At 47.1% G+C, this 17,116-nt stretch overlaps 1 protein-coding gene across 1 annotated transcript in view; it reads right to left on the bottom strand.

The window, feature by feature from the left end:
* NOSIP (nitric oxide synthase interacting protein) overlaps positions 1–1,167 on the bottom strand; it is a 35,138-nt gene extending 33,971 nt beyond the window's left edge. Inside the window, exon 1 of the mRNA XM_089655174.1 lies at positions 1,040–1,167. The gene's annotated coding sequence lies outside the window, so the exon portion shown is untranslated. The remainder of the gene's footprint in view (positions 1–1,039) is intronic.
* Between the last annotated feature and the right edge of the window lie 15,949 nt (positions 1,168–17,116).

Below are 17,116 nucleotides of genomic sequence, written 5' to 3'. Positions count from 1 at the left end.
CAGATTAAAATGCAAAACGCATCAAAATCGCACTACATGCTTTTCTGCAGCGGTCCCATTGAAGTCTATAGAAAAAAAAAAAGCAACATTTTGCGTTTAAAAAAGTCCCTGACCTTTTCCAAAAAATGCACCGGGTGAAAACGCGGACATGTGAACCTGTCCCATAGGAAATCATGTTAAATGGACTGCACTGTGTTTCTGCCAAACGCAACAGAAAACGCTTAGGTGTGAACCTAGATTTACTAAAACTGGAGTGCAAAATCTGGTGCAGCTGTGCATGGTAACCAATCAGCTTCTGAAAAATTAAAAAACACACTGGCGATCAAATACCACCGAAAGAAAGCTCTATTTGCGGGGAAAAAGGGACATAAATTTCAGTTGGGTGCAGCATTGCATGACCGTGCAATTGACAGTTAAAGTAACACAGCGCTGTATCGCAAAAATGGCCTGGTCAGGAAGGGGGGTAAATCCTCTGGAGGGGAAGTGGTTAAAATACACACCCGCGATTATGAGATGCTGCGGAAATCACATGGAAACCGGTGCGAAATCCGCACCACATCAGTGTGAAGCAGGGCTGAGGGTGAGATTTACTAAAACTGGAGCGCTCGGAATCTGGTGCATCTGTGCATGGCGGCCAATCAGCTTCCAACTTCAGCTTGTTCCATTAAGCTTTGACAATAAAACCTGGAAGCTGATTGGCTGCCATGCACAGGCGCACCAGATTTTGCCCTCTCCAGTTTTAGTAAATCAACCCCCCACCCTGTGTGTTTCTACAACATTCTGGACATGCATGTAGACTGGAAATAGCAGCCAAGAAGAAGCAGGAGATGTGGAAGCTGGAAAATAGAACCTGGGCAAACGAATGGAAGCCATCAGCCCAGACCTCCATTAGGCTCCCTCACCTGCTGAAGGACTACTAGTCGCAGCAACTGGAGTGCCACAGACAAGTCCCATGATATCAATATCCTCCCCATCACCCCACAGATACCTCCCTTATAAAAATAAACAATAGCCAGTGCAGGGACAAATCTGTGTTTACCTTTCCTTTCCCGGAAGTGCCTCTCTGTAATCCCAAATAAGCGCACAGTTATGACGTAGGAATGTTGCCAGCGTCTGGTCCATGACCTGCCAAGGGGCGGAGCCGCCAGAGTCCCCGCCTCTGTGGTGTGTCTCTCAGGCCGGAAGGGAGGAGGCTGGGCTCGGAGCTCGGACATGTGGCGGCTCTGTTTTATATCAGCGCTTCACCTCTCCGTGTAGTGAGGAGGGAATTCTACCAATAAAGTCTGTGACAGAGAACCTGATATCAAAGAGTGAAACATGAAATACACAATCACAGGGCCAGGCTGATATACACCAAATCATTCACTTTCCCAACCGTTCTACCATGGAGGAAACCTGAGCATGAGGGTCAGGTACCAGGAACTCCATGACAGGGCATGCAAGTGTGATCAGTAATCAGCCATATCAATATGATCAATATTCCACATCTAAAGTGTTCAATCATCCACATCTAATGTGATCAATCATCCACATCTAATGTGTTCAATCATCCACATCTAATGTGATCAATCATCCACATCTAAAATGTTCAATCATCCACATCTAATGTGATCAATCATCCACATCTAAAATGTTCAATCATCCACATCTAAAGCGTTCAATAATCCACATCTAATGCGATCAATAATCCACATCTAATGCGTTCAATAATCCACATCTAATGCGATCAATAATCCACATCTAAAGTGTTCAATCATCCACATCTAATGTGTTCAATAATCCATATCTAATGTGATCAATTATCCGTATCTAATGTGATCAATAATCCGTATCTAATGTGATCAATAAATCTGTATCTATATCTGTTCTTCCCGGGCCCTGCATTCACTATATCCGGTCTCCCCGGACCCTGCATTCACTATATCTGGTCTCCCCCCGCACCCTGCATTCACTATATCCGGTCTCCCGGGACCCTGCATTCACTATATCCAGTCTCCCCTGACCCTGCATTCACTATATCTAGTCTCCCCGGATCCTGCATTCACTATATCCGGTCTCCCCGGACCCTGCATTCACTATATCCGGTCTCCTGGACCCTGCATTCACTATATCCGGTCTCCCTGGACCCTGCATTCACTATATCCAGTCTCCCCGGACCCTGCATTCACTATATCTGATCTCCCCAGACCCTGCATTCACTATATCCGGTCTCCCCGGACCCTGCATTCACTATATCTGATCTCCCCGGACCCTGCATTCACTCTATCCGCTCTACCCGAACCCTGCATTCACTCTATCCGCTCTCCCCGGATCCTGCATTCACTATATCCGGCCTTTCAGGGCCCTGCATTCACTATATCCGGTCTCCCCGGACCCTGCATTCACTATATCCGGTCTCCCCGGACCCTGCATTCACTATATCTGCTTTCCCCGGATCCTGCATTCACTATATCTGCTCTCCCCAGACCCTGCATTCACTATATCCGCTCTCCCAGGACCCTGCATTCACTATATCCGGTCTCCCCGGACCCTGCATTCACTATATCCGCTCTCCCCGAACCTGGCATTCACTATATCCGGTCTCCTCGGACCCTGCATTCACTATATCCGGTCTCCCTGGACCCTGCATTCACTATATCTGCTTTCCCCGGATCCTGCATTCACTATATCCGGTCTCCCCAGACCCTGCATTCACTATATCCGCTCTCCCAGGACCCTGCATTCACTATATCTGGTCTCCCCGGACCCTGCATTCACTATATACTGTCTCCCCGGAACCCTGCATTCACTATATCTGGTCTCCCCGGACCCTGCATTCACTATATCTGGTCTCCCCCAGACCCTGCATTCACTATATCCGCTCTGCCCGGACCCTGCTTTCACTATATCCGCTCTCCCCGGACCCTGCATTCACTATATCGGGTCTCTCTGGACCCTGCATTCACTATATCCGCTCTGCCCGGACCCTGCATTCACTATATCCGCTCTCCCTGGACCCTGCATTCACTATATCTGATCTACCCCGGACCCTGCATTCACTATATCTGGTCTCCCACAGTACACACAACATGGAAATGCAATTATTTTAGTAAATATAAACTGCTAAATCCCTTTTCTTATCAGCAATATATAGCAGTCTTGTGACTTCTATCAGTGTCCAGCCGAGCACCGGTTACAGCTTGTAGGAGTTTTCATTCTCTCCTATGAGGCTACATAACCCCTGACCTCTGTCTGGACAGTGCTGATTGGCCCTGTGCACCCTCCCAAGAACAAAACACTGTCTACCAATACACACCAAAATGAGCATGTGCAGATTGCCCCTCCAAGGCTCTGTACTATCAGCAGATGGATTGAGGACAGTAGAAGAAGGGGAGGATCAGAGAAGACAGGATCAAACAGCCTTTTTACACAATGCAGAGGATTAACCCCTTAGGTTCCACAGTGAGTATATCAAGCATGCTTTGCTGCATCTACAGACTGATTGTACTGTTGGGGGTTTAGTAACACTTTAATAGCTTTTACTCCTCAATTAAATGGATCCGTTCTGCAACCTGGAGTTCACCATAATGATCAGGAAGTATCAGGGGCGGACTGACAACTCATGGGGCCCCTGGGCAATAGGGGATCATAGGGCCCCTGTGTCCTTGCCCAAACTCAAAAAAGCCTATGAAAAAGGTACCAGGGGCATCTCATGGGTTCATGGGGCCCCCTACTGACCCCAGGCCCTCGGGCAGCGCCCGAGTTTCCAAATGGTCAGTCCGCCCCTGGGAAGTATAGTCCACCTTCATCCCAGACAGGGAGGAACATGAGAAGATACTCAGATGTTAATCCGAAGGTGAAACTATGCAGATCCTTATCAACATTCTCACTTCTACAACCTTCAATGACCAGAAACTGCTCCTGGGCCCAAAAAAAAAAAAAGGTGGAATGAAACATTCATCTTCAGTGACATCACATCCTTTGTAAATAAAAGAAAGACTCTTCCGGATTTAAAGGGCAGCATAGAGCCAGTCGTTGTCAGGATCAGTGTAGTGCCTGACCAGGCAAAAACAACACCACAAACCTGTTTTTCATGTTTTTTTTTTAAAAAAAACACCCCCCCCCCCGTAACAGGGTGAAAGTCAGCCGTAATGGGATGTCACTGCAGCATTGTGGGTGCGACTGTGTTTGGTGAACACTATATTTCCATAAATCCAGGCGCTGGATAGCGCTGGCAATGAAATCAAACGTGTGTGACAGCCATGTTGACATTTGCTCTTTATTTATTATCTAACAAAGTTTGAATATACAGAAGTAGGTTTCACGCAGGGGCGGACTGACCATTTGGAAACGTGGGCACTGCCCGAGGGCCCGGGGTCAGTAGGGGGCCCCATGAGATGCCCCTGGTACCTTTTTCATAGGCTTTTTAGAGTTTGGGCAAGGACACAGGGGCCCCATGATCCCCTATTGCCCGGGGCCCCATGAGTTGTCAGTCTGCCGCTGGTTTCACGTGTGACCCAATTATACTATATGAAGGATTCAATATAACGGAATAGTGCGTTTGTAACCACTTGCCCACCAGGTCACTTCTGTCGTTTCTCTCCTATATGTAAAAAATAATCTTTTTTCTTTTTTGCTAGAAAATTGCTTAGAACCCCCAAACATTATAATAATAATAATGCCATCCATTGTCTACAATTGCGTTGTTACAGGGGTGGACTGACCATTTGGAAACGTGGGCACTGCCCGAGGGCCCGGGGTCAGTAGGGGGCCCTATGAGATGCCCCCGGTACCTAATTCATAGGCTTTTTGAGTTTGGGCAAGGACACAGGGGCTCCATGATCCCCTATTGCCCGGGGGCCCCATGAGTTGTCAGTCCGCCCCTGCGTTGTTAGCTGTGATTGGTCAAAGCAGTCACATGATACAGACCGGGCCATTCACAGCCCATCTGTATCATGTGATCAGCTTTGCCCAATCACAGCTAATCACAACAAAAGACTGAACGAATCAGTTTCATTCAGTAACAATGACTGCAAATATCAATTAAATACATTGGCATTAGCAATCATAATGTGTTAATAAAAAAAATAAATCCTGATCACTTGCCCAGAGTAGTTCAATGTTAATATGGTAACATTGTATTGCTTTGGTCACAGTGTGCTGAAAAAAAAGAAAACATAATGTAGTAAAAAATTAAAAAAAATAAAAAGATTTGAAAAAAAATACAAATTAAATTATTATTTTTATTATTTTCCCCATAATTGTAGCAGAATACATTTTGACCTAAATTTATGAAGAAATGTTTTTTATTTGAAAAATTTTATAACAGAAATGAAGAAAAGTGTGCTTTTTTTTCAAAAGTTTCAGTTGTTTTTGTTTTATTTAGCAAGAAAATAAAAAACTCAGTGGTGATTAAATACCACCAAAAGAAAGCTCTATTTGTGTGAAAAAAATGATACAAATTTCATATGGGGACAGTGTTGCATGACCGCGCAATTGTCATTCAAAGTGCAACAGAACTGAAAGCTGAAAATTGGCCTTGGCAGGAAGGGGGTATCAGTGCCCAGTAGGCAAGTGGTTAACCAGTTGCCGACCGCAGATAGCCAAATGACGACTACACTGCGGCCGGACAGTTCTGGGAGGGAGTCATATGACGTCCTCCCAGAACGCGCTTTCCTGCGCGCCCCCAGGGGCGCGCACCCGGCGATCTCCGTGATCGCTGTGTCCTACGGACACAGCTGATCACGTGATATAGTAAAAGGCCAATCACAGCGTTTTTTTACCACGTGATCAGCCGTGTCCAATGACACACTGATCACCGAGAAATTCAATTGCCGGTTCTCAGCTGCACTTTCCTCACGCTGTCAGAACATGGTGAAAGTACTGCCGAGAACCGGCAGTTGTCAGAGCAAGGATTGGCACCAATCATCAGGGCACTGATGATCAGTGCCCTGATGATCGGTGCCCAGCAGTGCCACCCACCAGTTCCTCCCACCTGTACCCAGCAGTGCCGCCCACCAGTGCCCAGCGGTGCCACCCACCTGTGCCCATCAATGCCACACACCTGTGTCACCCAACTCTGCCCATCAGTGCCACCAACATGTGCCCATCAGTGCCACCCACCTCTGTCCATCAGTGCCACCTACCTGTGCCCATCAGTGCCACCCACCAGTGCCCATCAATGCAGCCCAGCAGTTGTGCCAGTCAGTGCCCAGCAGTTGTGCCAGTCAGTGCCCAGCAGTGCCCAGCACTGCTGACTATCAGTACCCATCATCAGTGCCACCTATCAGTTCCACCTATCAGTGCCGCCTATCCGTGCCACCTTATTAGTGCTGCCTATCAGTGCCCATCAGTGCTGCCTATCAGCGCAGCCTCATCAACGCACATCAGTAAAGAAGAAAAATTACCTGTTTGGAAAATTTTATAATAGAAACAAAGAAACCTTTTTTTTCAAATTTTTTGCTTTTTTTTGTTTATAGCGCAAAAAATAAAACCCCCAGCAGCACGTAAATACCATCAAAAGAAAGCTCTATTTGTGAGAAAAAAATGATAAAAATTTCATATGGGTACAATGTTGCATGACCGCGCAATTGTCATTCAAAGTGAAACAGCGCTGGAAGCTGAAAATTGGCCTGGTAAGGAAGGGGGTATAAGTGCCCGGTAGGCAAGGGGTTAAGCAACAAGCAATTTCTGCCTCTCGGATAACTGCCCACTGACACCGGCTATCTGTAAACGGGGAATTCTCAACAAAGACCACAAATGTGAGCAGCATTCTTAATGACCATCACACTAATGTACCCTGAGTTGTAGACATTTTTATCGGGGGTTCCCTGAGACCAGAAAGGTTTTTCAAGGATTCCTCCCGTGTTGAGAAGGTTGAGAAAGGCTGATCTAGCTGGAGTTGAATAATTAACATGTAATCACTGCTTTGTTTGAACGTATTGTGTGGTGCAGCAAGGGTTAAATGTATATGATGATTAAATAGCTCCTACATCACTCAGGAGACACAGACTGTGCAATTTGGTGACGTGGTTGGAATGTATTATTCAGCTATACCTCCTATTAAATAAACAAAGGAGTCACCAGCTGCTGTAGGAGATCACAGGTCTTAAAATAAATACAGTATACATGGAAAACACCAAAAAGATAAGAATCCTTACCAAAATTGTGGAGCTCATGGAAGCTCTCACCTAACTATGGACAATTGCAGGATCCCTGAGTCTGCTTTGAAATTCACCTTTAAAACCTTGTGTTGAAACGACCTCAAACGTCATTGTCAATGACCCAGGCTGGCTGGTCTGTCCTCTTCCATCCCTTGAACCTCCTCCTCCACCCTCTTCCCACACACCAACCCTTGCCCACTAAGGTGAAGCAAACCTCTGCATTTCCTCACTCCTCTATATGTTCTTTTTATCTTTATATCCTCGAACTTGGAAACATTAAGATTCAACGCTATGCCACAACTAGACATGAGCACGCCGGAAGTCTTCGTATGGTTTCAAATGCATTCGCTCATTGAAGAATTTTGTTTTGTCATATACACTACTGTATGTAGACCCGATTCGTTTTCGGGATTCGTTTCATATCTTTGACATTATTATGGTTACTTAATCATTAGAGCTGGGTGTTAGCAGCTATTTCATTTTAAGATAGGTCCTTTCTTGGCAGTGCAGGAGGTTCCCCTTTTACATATCCATGGAGGGACACACAGACCTCTACAGGCTAGACAATGGCACCCTGACTACCATTAGGTATCGGGATGAAATCCTTGGACCCATTGTCAGACCCTACACTGGTGCAGTGGGTCCTGGGTTCCTCCTGGTGCAGTGGGTCCTGGGTTCCTCCTGGTGCACGGCAATGCCCGGCCTCATATGGTGAGAGTATGCAGGCAGTTCCTGGAGGATGAAGGAATTGATACCATTGAATTACCCCCACGCTCGCCTGACCTAAATCCAATAGAACACCTCTGGGATGTCATGTTTCGGTCCATCCGACGCTGCCAGGTTGCACCTCAGACTGTCCAGGAGCTCAGTGATGTCCTGGTCCAGATCTGGGAGGAAATACCCCAGGACACCATCCGTGGTCTCATTAGGAGCATGCCCCGACGTTGTCAGGCATGCATACAAGCAAGTGGTTGGCCATACAAACTACTGAGGACCATTCTGAGTTGCTGCAATGACATTTCCACAAAATGGACTTGTCAGCCGCATCATTTTTTCACTTTGACTTTCGGGGTGTCTTTGAATTCAGTCCACTGTCAGTGGATAATTTTCATTTCCATCAAACAATCGGGCATCCTTACGTTCCTAATATATTACCCAATCCATATCAGTAAAAATATCCAGCATGATATACAGTATTTCCCCATTGAGGTCTGATGTGTTTTCAAAGTCTTCCTTTCATTTTTTTGAGCAGTGTATACACCGTTAGATTTTAGACGCTATAACTTTCACACAAACCAATTAACTTACACTTACTGGATTTTTTTTTACCAAAGACATGTAGAAGAATACACATTGGCCTACATTTATGAAGAAATTAGATTTTATTATTTTTTTTTTATTGGAAATGTTTTATAACATAAAGTATAAAATATAGTTTTTTTCACAAATTTGGGGAATTTGTTTATATGATAAAAAATAAAAACAACCCAGTGGTAATCAAATACCACCAAAAGAAAGCTCTATTTGTGTGAAAAAAACTATAAAAATTTCATTTGGGTACAGTGTTGCATGACCAAGCAATTGCAATTTAAAGTAGCGCAGTGCTTAATAGCAAAAAAAGGAATGGTCATGACGGGGGTAAAACCTTCCAGATGGCAAGTGGTAAATACTGGTTCCATGCCGACTCCAAGTGCACTTTTATTAGACAGGTCTAGTGTATACTGCTATTTAGTCTTCAATGACTGTTCTGTATATTTGGTTCCTTGTGAAAGATGTATTGGATCATGTATTCCTTTACTCCTGACTAGGTGTCACAGTCAAGGGTCAGGCTTGGAGATCAGTGGCTACAACAGTAGAGAGAGACCATCTGGAGCAGGCCACTTTGGCAGATGACGTGGGCTCAGGCAAGGTGCAAAGTCTAAGCACCAACTGGTTTTTACTAGAGCTCCTGATGGCGGAGATGGGTTTTTCTGCATGTTTGTACCAGGTTGTGGTGCTCAAGGTTTGCCCCACCAGGAGGTGGACAAACTGGGGTCCAGCAGCAGATATGGATCAAGTGGAAGCGTAGCCATTAAGCAAGCAAAAGGTCGGTAACAAGTGGTCGCAGGTTGGGATCAAGCAAAAGCATAGCTGAGGAACAAGCCAAAGGTCAGTAACGAGTGGTAGCAAAGATACGGACAGAAGAAGGTGAGACAAGAGCAAGATATTGTCTGGAGGAGAGCATAGTAATCTGGCAAACAGGAAGTTGAAAGGCATGGGTAAAATATGACGTTTTTGGGAGGACCAGAGGGTTCAAGGTTCAAGACAAACAAGGTTCAAGGCAATAATGTTCAAAGAATTGTCCAGGGAGCTGCCCAGCATTCCAGGTGACTTAGCAAGAGAAGACATCACCAGGCACAGCAGAGGTCGCAGGTTCAGAGCCAAGTGCTGACACTAGGTAAGAGCTTGGAGTTGGTCCCGGATTCGGCCAAACCCAGAAGTCAGCTGTCAGACCAATGAATTGTGGCTTGGAAATTCCCTGCCCTGAAGCTGCATCTACACAAAGGGATTGGGATGCTCATGACATCATTGACCTAATTTAGCCATATTAGGTCAATGTCATAGCCTTCTGGTTTGGCCGAACCAAAGTTTGGACCAAACTCAAGCTCATCACTATTCCTGAATCCTGACATATAGACTGAGCAATTTTCAGTGCCAAGCTGTATTGGTAGTGAGTGGTGGTGGTGGGATGTGATAAAGCTGTGGCATGGCATCCTGTGTTTACCACCAAAAAGCTGCCAGTGTCCAAGAGTGCTTACAAAGTTTGAAATATCTGGGTTAATGACAGCTTTTTGTTCTGAGCATGGGTTTACACTACAGTGGTGCAGAAAATCGCATGTGATCATCAGAAATTTTGGCCTGACCGCTAACATTCCTCAGGGCCCGGCCACTTGCCGTCTTACCAAATTCTCCCTCTGGCTCTCTCACCAAGTCCTTCAGTGCACCCTCTTTTATTTGAACACTCTGGCAACTTAAAACAGTATATCCTCCAATCCATTTCCTCCTCCTCCTCCAGTCCCATCTCTTCCATCCCATGTCTGACATCTCCCCCAATCCCATCTCCTCCATCCCTTGTCCTCCTACGCTTCCAGTAACATCTCCTTCACCCCATGTCCTCCTTCTCCTCCAGTCTTATTCCCTCTACCCCATGTCCTCCTCCTCCTCCAGTGCCACCCCCCCCACCCCATGTCCTCCTCCTACAGCCCCATCTCCTCCATCCCATGTCCTCCTCCGCTTCCAGTTACATCTCCTTCACCCCATGTCCTCCTTCTCCTCCAATCCCATTCCCCCTACCCCATGTCCTCCTCCTCCAATCCCATTCCCCCTACCCCATGTCCTCCTCCTCCACCAGTGCCACTCCCCCACCCCATGTGCTCCTCCTACAGCCCTATCTCCTCCATCCCATGTCCTCCTCCGCTTCCAGTAACATCTCCTTCACCCCATGTCCTCCTTCTCCTCCAGTCCCATTCCCCCTACCCCATGTCCTCCTCCTCCAGTCCAAACCCCCCCCAACCCCATGTCCTCCTCCTAGAGTCCCATCTCCTCCATCCCATGTTCTCCATGGGGGGAGGTAAGAGACAGAGAGAGAGGGGGTGGGGGTGAGAATGAGAGAGGGGGTGAGAGAGGTGTGTGATGTCTAGTACCTTCCATGCCAAAAGTAGGATGTCCATGATGGCATCCAGCGGGCAGGACCTGTTTTCCTTCTGGGTGATGATGGGTGTGCTCTGCTCCTTCCAGCGGATCCCCAGCTGCCTGTGCCTCCTGCCAGATCTCATCCACCAGGCCGCCCTCACTGTTGATGTTGGAGCTGGGAACAGAGAGGAAGTTAAAGAAGGAGTCTAGGCTCTGGGAGGCACTGGGGATGCTGCACCTGCAGCTGCTCGCCTCTTCGGGGGTCAGAGAGGCAGTGGAGGTCTACTCCCCCCCAGGTTCTTGGTCCTAGCTGCCCTCACTGCTCGCCTTCCCCGTGGCTGCCCGCTCGCCATGTGGAAATGAGCAAGGCTCTATCATCCTGCTGTTCACTGCCCAGCTCCATTAAAAGGGGCTCAAGGGGCTTTGGGCCCCACAGCAATGACTGGGCCTGGGCAGCTGCCCCTTGTTCCTCTTTTTCTTCCTGGTTGGGGCGCGGGCCTCCTACATGTGTATGGGCTGTCCCCCCCACTGACGGCGGCTCTGATCGCACTGCATTCCTGTTCAAATCAAATGCAATTCTTTGCTGAACGATTTGAGCCCATTCATTTTGTATGGGCACAATTCGCACTGCGCCCACAAGGAAAGGGTGCAGGCATTTATTTTTTGCTGCACCGGAATCGGATCACATGGGTGATCACTTCAATGCGATCTGATTCTTGCAATTGCACTGCGTTTTGGGACCTGTTTTGCAGTATCATTAATTTAACATTGACACCGGTGGCAGATCACATGAATGGAGTGCTCAAGATTCGCTGCGTTTCCTGTACCGCATATATGTGAACTGGGGCTAACCCCCGGTTCACATATATGCGGCCATGCAGATCACATGAATGGAGTGCTCAAGATTCGCTGCGTTTCCTGTACCGCATATATGTGAACTGGGGCTATTCCCCGGTTCACATATATGCGGCCATGCAGGCCGCGTTTTCAATGAGCACGAGAGCACATTCATTTGAATGGACTCCCGTGCCTCGTGACACGCAGGGAAGAAGTCCCTGCACTTCTTCTGAAAATGCAGCCCAAACGGAAACCCAGTACGGTTGCGTTTTACAGTGCGGGTGGCGTGCCATTAGAATTAATGGCACCCGCCCGCGGGTCCTCATTCCTCTGTGCGGGTGGTGCGGCTACAAGGATTTTCGTGCGGATCCGCAGCGGCACCACCTGCACAATAAAATATTAATTAATATGTGCCGCGCTCCACTAGATATATTGAATAATTTATAAAGTGAAATATGTGCTCAATTTAGCCATATACTATATAATCCATAAACAAAAAATATATATTTTGAAATTATCAACATCTGTGAATAATATAACTATCAACCAGTGAATGTGATAAATCAGAAAAAAATAGAAAGTATATATAAGAAATTATCCAAAAAAAGCCAAAATAATGTCCAATAATTAACATAAATTCCACTTCTGTGTCCACTTCATGATAATGTTCCTAAAAACTGGATATGATTTATTTATGTGCTCACCACCCGCACAGATGTGAACCTAGCCTTAGTCAGTATTTTAGTGCAGATGGCAAAAACCCAGCAACCAGTCCAGGGGCGGACTGACCATTGTCCGCCTCCAGGACTTCTCCAGGGTGTCACCCATCCTCTGGAACTCCCTGCCCCAACCCATCAGATTATCACCTACTCTCCTCTCCTTTAGGTGCACCCTGAAAACCCATCTCTTCAGGGAAGCCTACCCCACCCCCTGCTAACTTGCCGACCTCCTCCACTCCTCCTACCACTCCAACCCCCACAGCTATTTCCTCCTGTGCCACCATCCCCTCCCTCCTAGATTGTAAGCTCAAAAGAGCAGGGCCCTCGATCCCCTCATGTTTTGCATTGTATTGGTATTGTTCTGTCACATTTTCTGTCCCCCTTTGTAATGTACAGCGCTGAGCGAACTATTGGCGCTTTATAAATACTGTATAATAATAATAATTTGGAAACTCGAGCACTGCCCGAGGGCCCGGGGTCAGTAGGGGGCCCCATGAGATGCCACTGGTACCTTTTTCATAGGCTTTTTTGAGTTTGGGCAAGGACACAGGGGCCCCATGATCCCCTACTGCCCGGGGGCCCCATGAGTTGTCAGTCCGCCCCTGAACCAGTCCTAATCCAGTCCTTGATGGTAGGATGGTGATGTTCCGCTGTGCACACACAAACTATTGAATGCCTAAAATGAAACCTCTCCACTTGGCACTAATAAATCGAAGGCACGATGTCATTTTCTTGGTGCTCCAAGCAAGATTTCGTTACGGCTGCAGGCTCTGCCGTCACCTTTAGCAAACAAGGACCAAAGTCATAAGAGTCTGGCATCTCACCCTGAATTTCCTATGTGAAGAACAAATATTAGACAATGAACAATCCTGGGATTTGTAACTAGTTGGATCGTTGGGAAGATTCAGCCCGGGTTCACACTTCTGCGGTGCGGCATATCGCATGTGATTTGCATAGGAACCGCACCGCATTCCTGTACAAATCACATGCAAATTCTGTGCAGTGCGATGGAAGCCATACATTTTGTATGGCTCAAATTGCACCGCATCCGCACCAAAAAGGCGCAAACCTTTTTTTGGTCCGCACTAGAATTGGATCGCATGGGTATTCACACCTATGTGATCTAATTCTGCACATCGCACCGTGTTTTGCAGACCGCTTTCGGGGTGTTGTTAACATACACACCCGCAGTGGTTCGCATGAACGGGGTGCGAATCTGATGCGTTACGGAATTTGCATAGAAAACGCTGCAAATTCCGGACTGCATCAGTGTGAACCAGGGCTAGGGGCTGGTTCACACTATAGAAACACGTTCCGAATGCATTTTTCCATTTGCGTTTTTGGTGCGTTCTGGTGCATTTTTATGCATTCCAGTTAATTTTTTCTCCTATTTTTCTTCAATTTAAATAGGGACACCTATGCGATCCGATTCTGCACATCACACCGATTTCGGGGTGTCATTAACTTAACGTACACACCTGCAGCGGTTCGCATGAACGGGGTGCAGTTGTGATGCGGTGCAGAATTTTCACAGAAACCGGTGTGAATTCCGCACAGAAACTGGTGTGAATTCCACACCAGTGTGCGGTGAAAAAGGGGGAAAAAAAAACCTAATAGTAGAACCAATAATGATAGGGTTCTCATAGTGGGGAGGTTGGCGAAGCACTTTCCTCTCTGTGGCATGGTTGTAAAGCAACAATCGATCGATTTCCTGATAATTCACTTCCTTTTCCTAACCGGACATCTGCCAGATGCTGAACTGCAGTTACAAAGTACATTTGGACCATCCAAAATCTAAAGTAGCAAACTACATTCACCAGCACCAATCGCTTTCAATTTGATTTCGATCAATTTTTATCAATAATGACTATCGAGTCCTATAAAAACCAGCTGGTCTTGATCCTGATTGCTTGTTGCAGAAGTGAGATCTGACCCCAGGTTCACACCTATGCGTTTTTTAGTGAGTTTTGCATTTCGCAGAAACGCACTACAGTCTATTTAACATGGTTTCCTATGGATCTAGTTATTATTATACAGGATTTATATGGTGCCAACAGTTTGCTGAGACCAAGGGTGGGGGTGGGGGGGTTGCAGAGAAACGCACTACAGTCTATTTAACATGGTTTCCTATGGATCTAGTTATTATTATACAGGATTTATATGGCGCCAACAGTTTGCTGAGACCGAGGGTGGGGGGTTGCAGAGAAACGCACTACAGTCTATTTAACATTGTTTCCTATGGATCTAGTTATTATTATTATACAGGATTTATATATTATTATTATTATACAGGATTTATATATTATTATTATTATACAGGATTTATATGGCACCAACAGTTTGCTCAGCGCTTTACAATATAACGGGAGACAATACAGCAACAATACAGTTCAAGACAAGAGGGAAAGGAGGGCCCTGATCCCGGGAGCTTGCAATCTAGTTCACATCTGAGCGTTTTTTGGGAAGGGTCTGGGACCTTTTTCCTCACAGCAGCTTGAGTTTTGCATGTAATAGACTTCAATGGACCCGCACAAAAAAATGCAAGTGTTGAGTTTTATTTTTTCGGCTAATAGGAATATGACAGTTCTGTTCATGTAGTGCGACTTTGATGTGACTTTACACTCTCTGGCACTCAAGTAGCATCTAAGCAGCATTAAAGTCACACCAAAGTAGTGCCAGAAACTTTGTGTCCAAAGTCACGTTAGGGTTAAATGTTAACATTTATTCCTACCCACATGGGAGAAAAATATATTTTAAAAATATTCTTCCCAAGTATATTGACATATATTAGAAACACTACAATTTTGTCCATATTCAATATATTTCAATATATATATATATATATATATATATATATATATATACCGTATTTTTCGCTCCATAACACGCACTTTTTTCCCCAAAAAAAGGGGTGAAAATATCAGTGCATCTTATGGAGTGAATATGGAGCGGCTGGTCCAGTATTTCCGCCACCGCCACCATGTCAGAATATCGGGCCGGCCGCTTAGCTCTTCTCTCCTGCAGGACCTTACCTGTTCCTCTGTCCAGCGCTGTAGTCTTCCCGCAGCGGCTTCTGTGACAGCCGGGTGCCCACTGCGCATGCGCGAGAAGCGCTGCGCTTTGTGAATGGTCCGGCGACTTCTGGGACACATGACAGGTCCCAGAAGGCGCCGGGCCATTCACAAAGCTTCTCGCGCATGCGCAGTGGGCACCCGGCTATCACAGATGGCGGCACGGGAAGAAGCCAGCGTGCCCACACTAAAGAAAGGACAACTTCAGGTACCCGCTCCCCTTCCCTCCCCAAAGATCCGCAGTCTCTTGGTCATCCCCTGTACTGTCCGCAGTCTCTGGTCATCTCCTGTACTGTTCGCAGTCTCTGGTCATCCCCTGTACTGTTCGCAGTCTCTGGTCATCCCCTGTACTGTTCGCAGTCTCTGGTCATCCCCTGTACTGTCTGCAGTCTCTGGTCATCTCCTGTACTGTCTGCAGTCTCTGGTCATCCCCTGTACTGTCTGCAGTCTCTGGTCATCTCCTGTACTGTGTCCGCAGTCTCTGGTCATCTCCTGTACTGTGTCTGCAGTCTCTGGTCATCTCCTGTACTGTGTCCGCAGTCTCTGGTCATCCCCTGTACTGTGTCCGCAGTCTCTGGTCATCTCCTGTACTGTGTCCGCAGTCTCTGGTCATCTCGTGTACTATGTCCGCAGTCTTTGGTCATCTCCTGTACTGTGTCCGCAGTCTCTGGTCATCTCCTGTACTGTCCGCAGTCTCTGGTCATCTCCGATACTGTGTCCGCAGTCTCCGGTCATCTCCTGTACTGTCCGCAGTCTCTGGTCATCTCCTGTACTGTCCGCAGTCTCTGGTCATCTCCTGAACTGTGTCCGCAGTCTCTGGTCATCTCCTGTACTACGTCCGCAGTCTCTGGTCATCTCCTGTACTGTGTCCGCAGTCTCTGGTCATCTCCTGTACTACGTCCGCAGTCTCTGGTCATCTCCTGTACTGTGTCCGCAGTCTCTGGTCATCTCCTGTACTACGTCCGCAGTCTCTGGTCATCTCCTGTACTACGTCCGCAGTCTCTGGTCATCTCCTGTACTATGTCCGCAGTCTCTGGTCATCTCCTGAACTGTGTCCGCAGTCTCTGGTCATCTCCTGTACTACGTTCGCAGTCTCTGGTCAACTCCTGTACTACGTCTGCCAACTGCTGAGACCACGGGTGGGGGGGTTGAAGAGATGAGCCTCTCGCAGGTGCATGGAGAAGTGCAGGACTTGGCGGAGGAGTTCTGTCCTCCTCCCTTCTGCCAACTGCTGAGACAAAGTGGAGACGAGGGGGTGGGGGGTGCCACATGAAATGTCCTGGAGGGCCGGATTCGACCCTCGGGGGGCCTTGTATTTGACAACTGTGGTCTAAAAGGTGAACTTATCCTTTAATACCACATCATCTACTTGAGCTCCCAACCCGCTCCGGAATGCATCGCCCTTTGCAATGTGCCTATTATAAATTGATCCGGACGCTTGTTTTCTGTGTACCCCCCCTTCCCGGGGCGAATCTGCAAAGAGTTTACGTCTGATCGCTGCGTTCCAAGTCAGTGACTTAGCTGCGAAGTTGAAGCAGAGGGAGGGTCATTGAGGAATGCTCACATTCCACCATGCACCTGCCTCTGGCCCTTTGTACAGCTTCTACCTGTTTCCCAGCTAGCCATGTGACCTCCCAGCCCTCCTCCTAGCCCTCCTCCAGCTACCTGAGCTGGA

This window comes from Staurois parvus, unplaced genomic scaffold, assembly GCF_062004578.1.
Source record: "Staurois parvus isolate SC_StPar_1 unplaced genomic scaffold, SC_StPar_1.0 ptg000827l, whole genome shotgun sequence".
Lineage (NCBI taxonomy): Eukaryota > Metazoa > Chordata > Amphibia > Anura > Ranidae > Staurois > Staurois parvus.
This window is presented reverse-complemented; position numbering and strand designations above follow the sequence as displayed.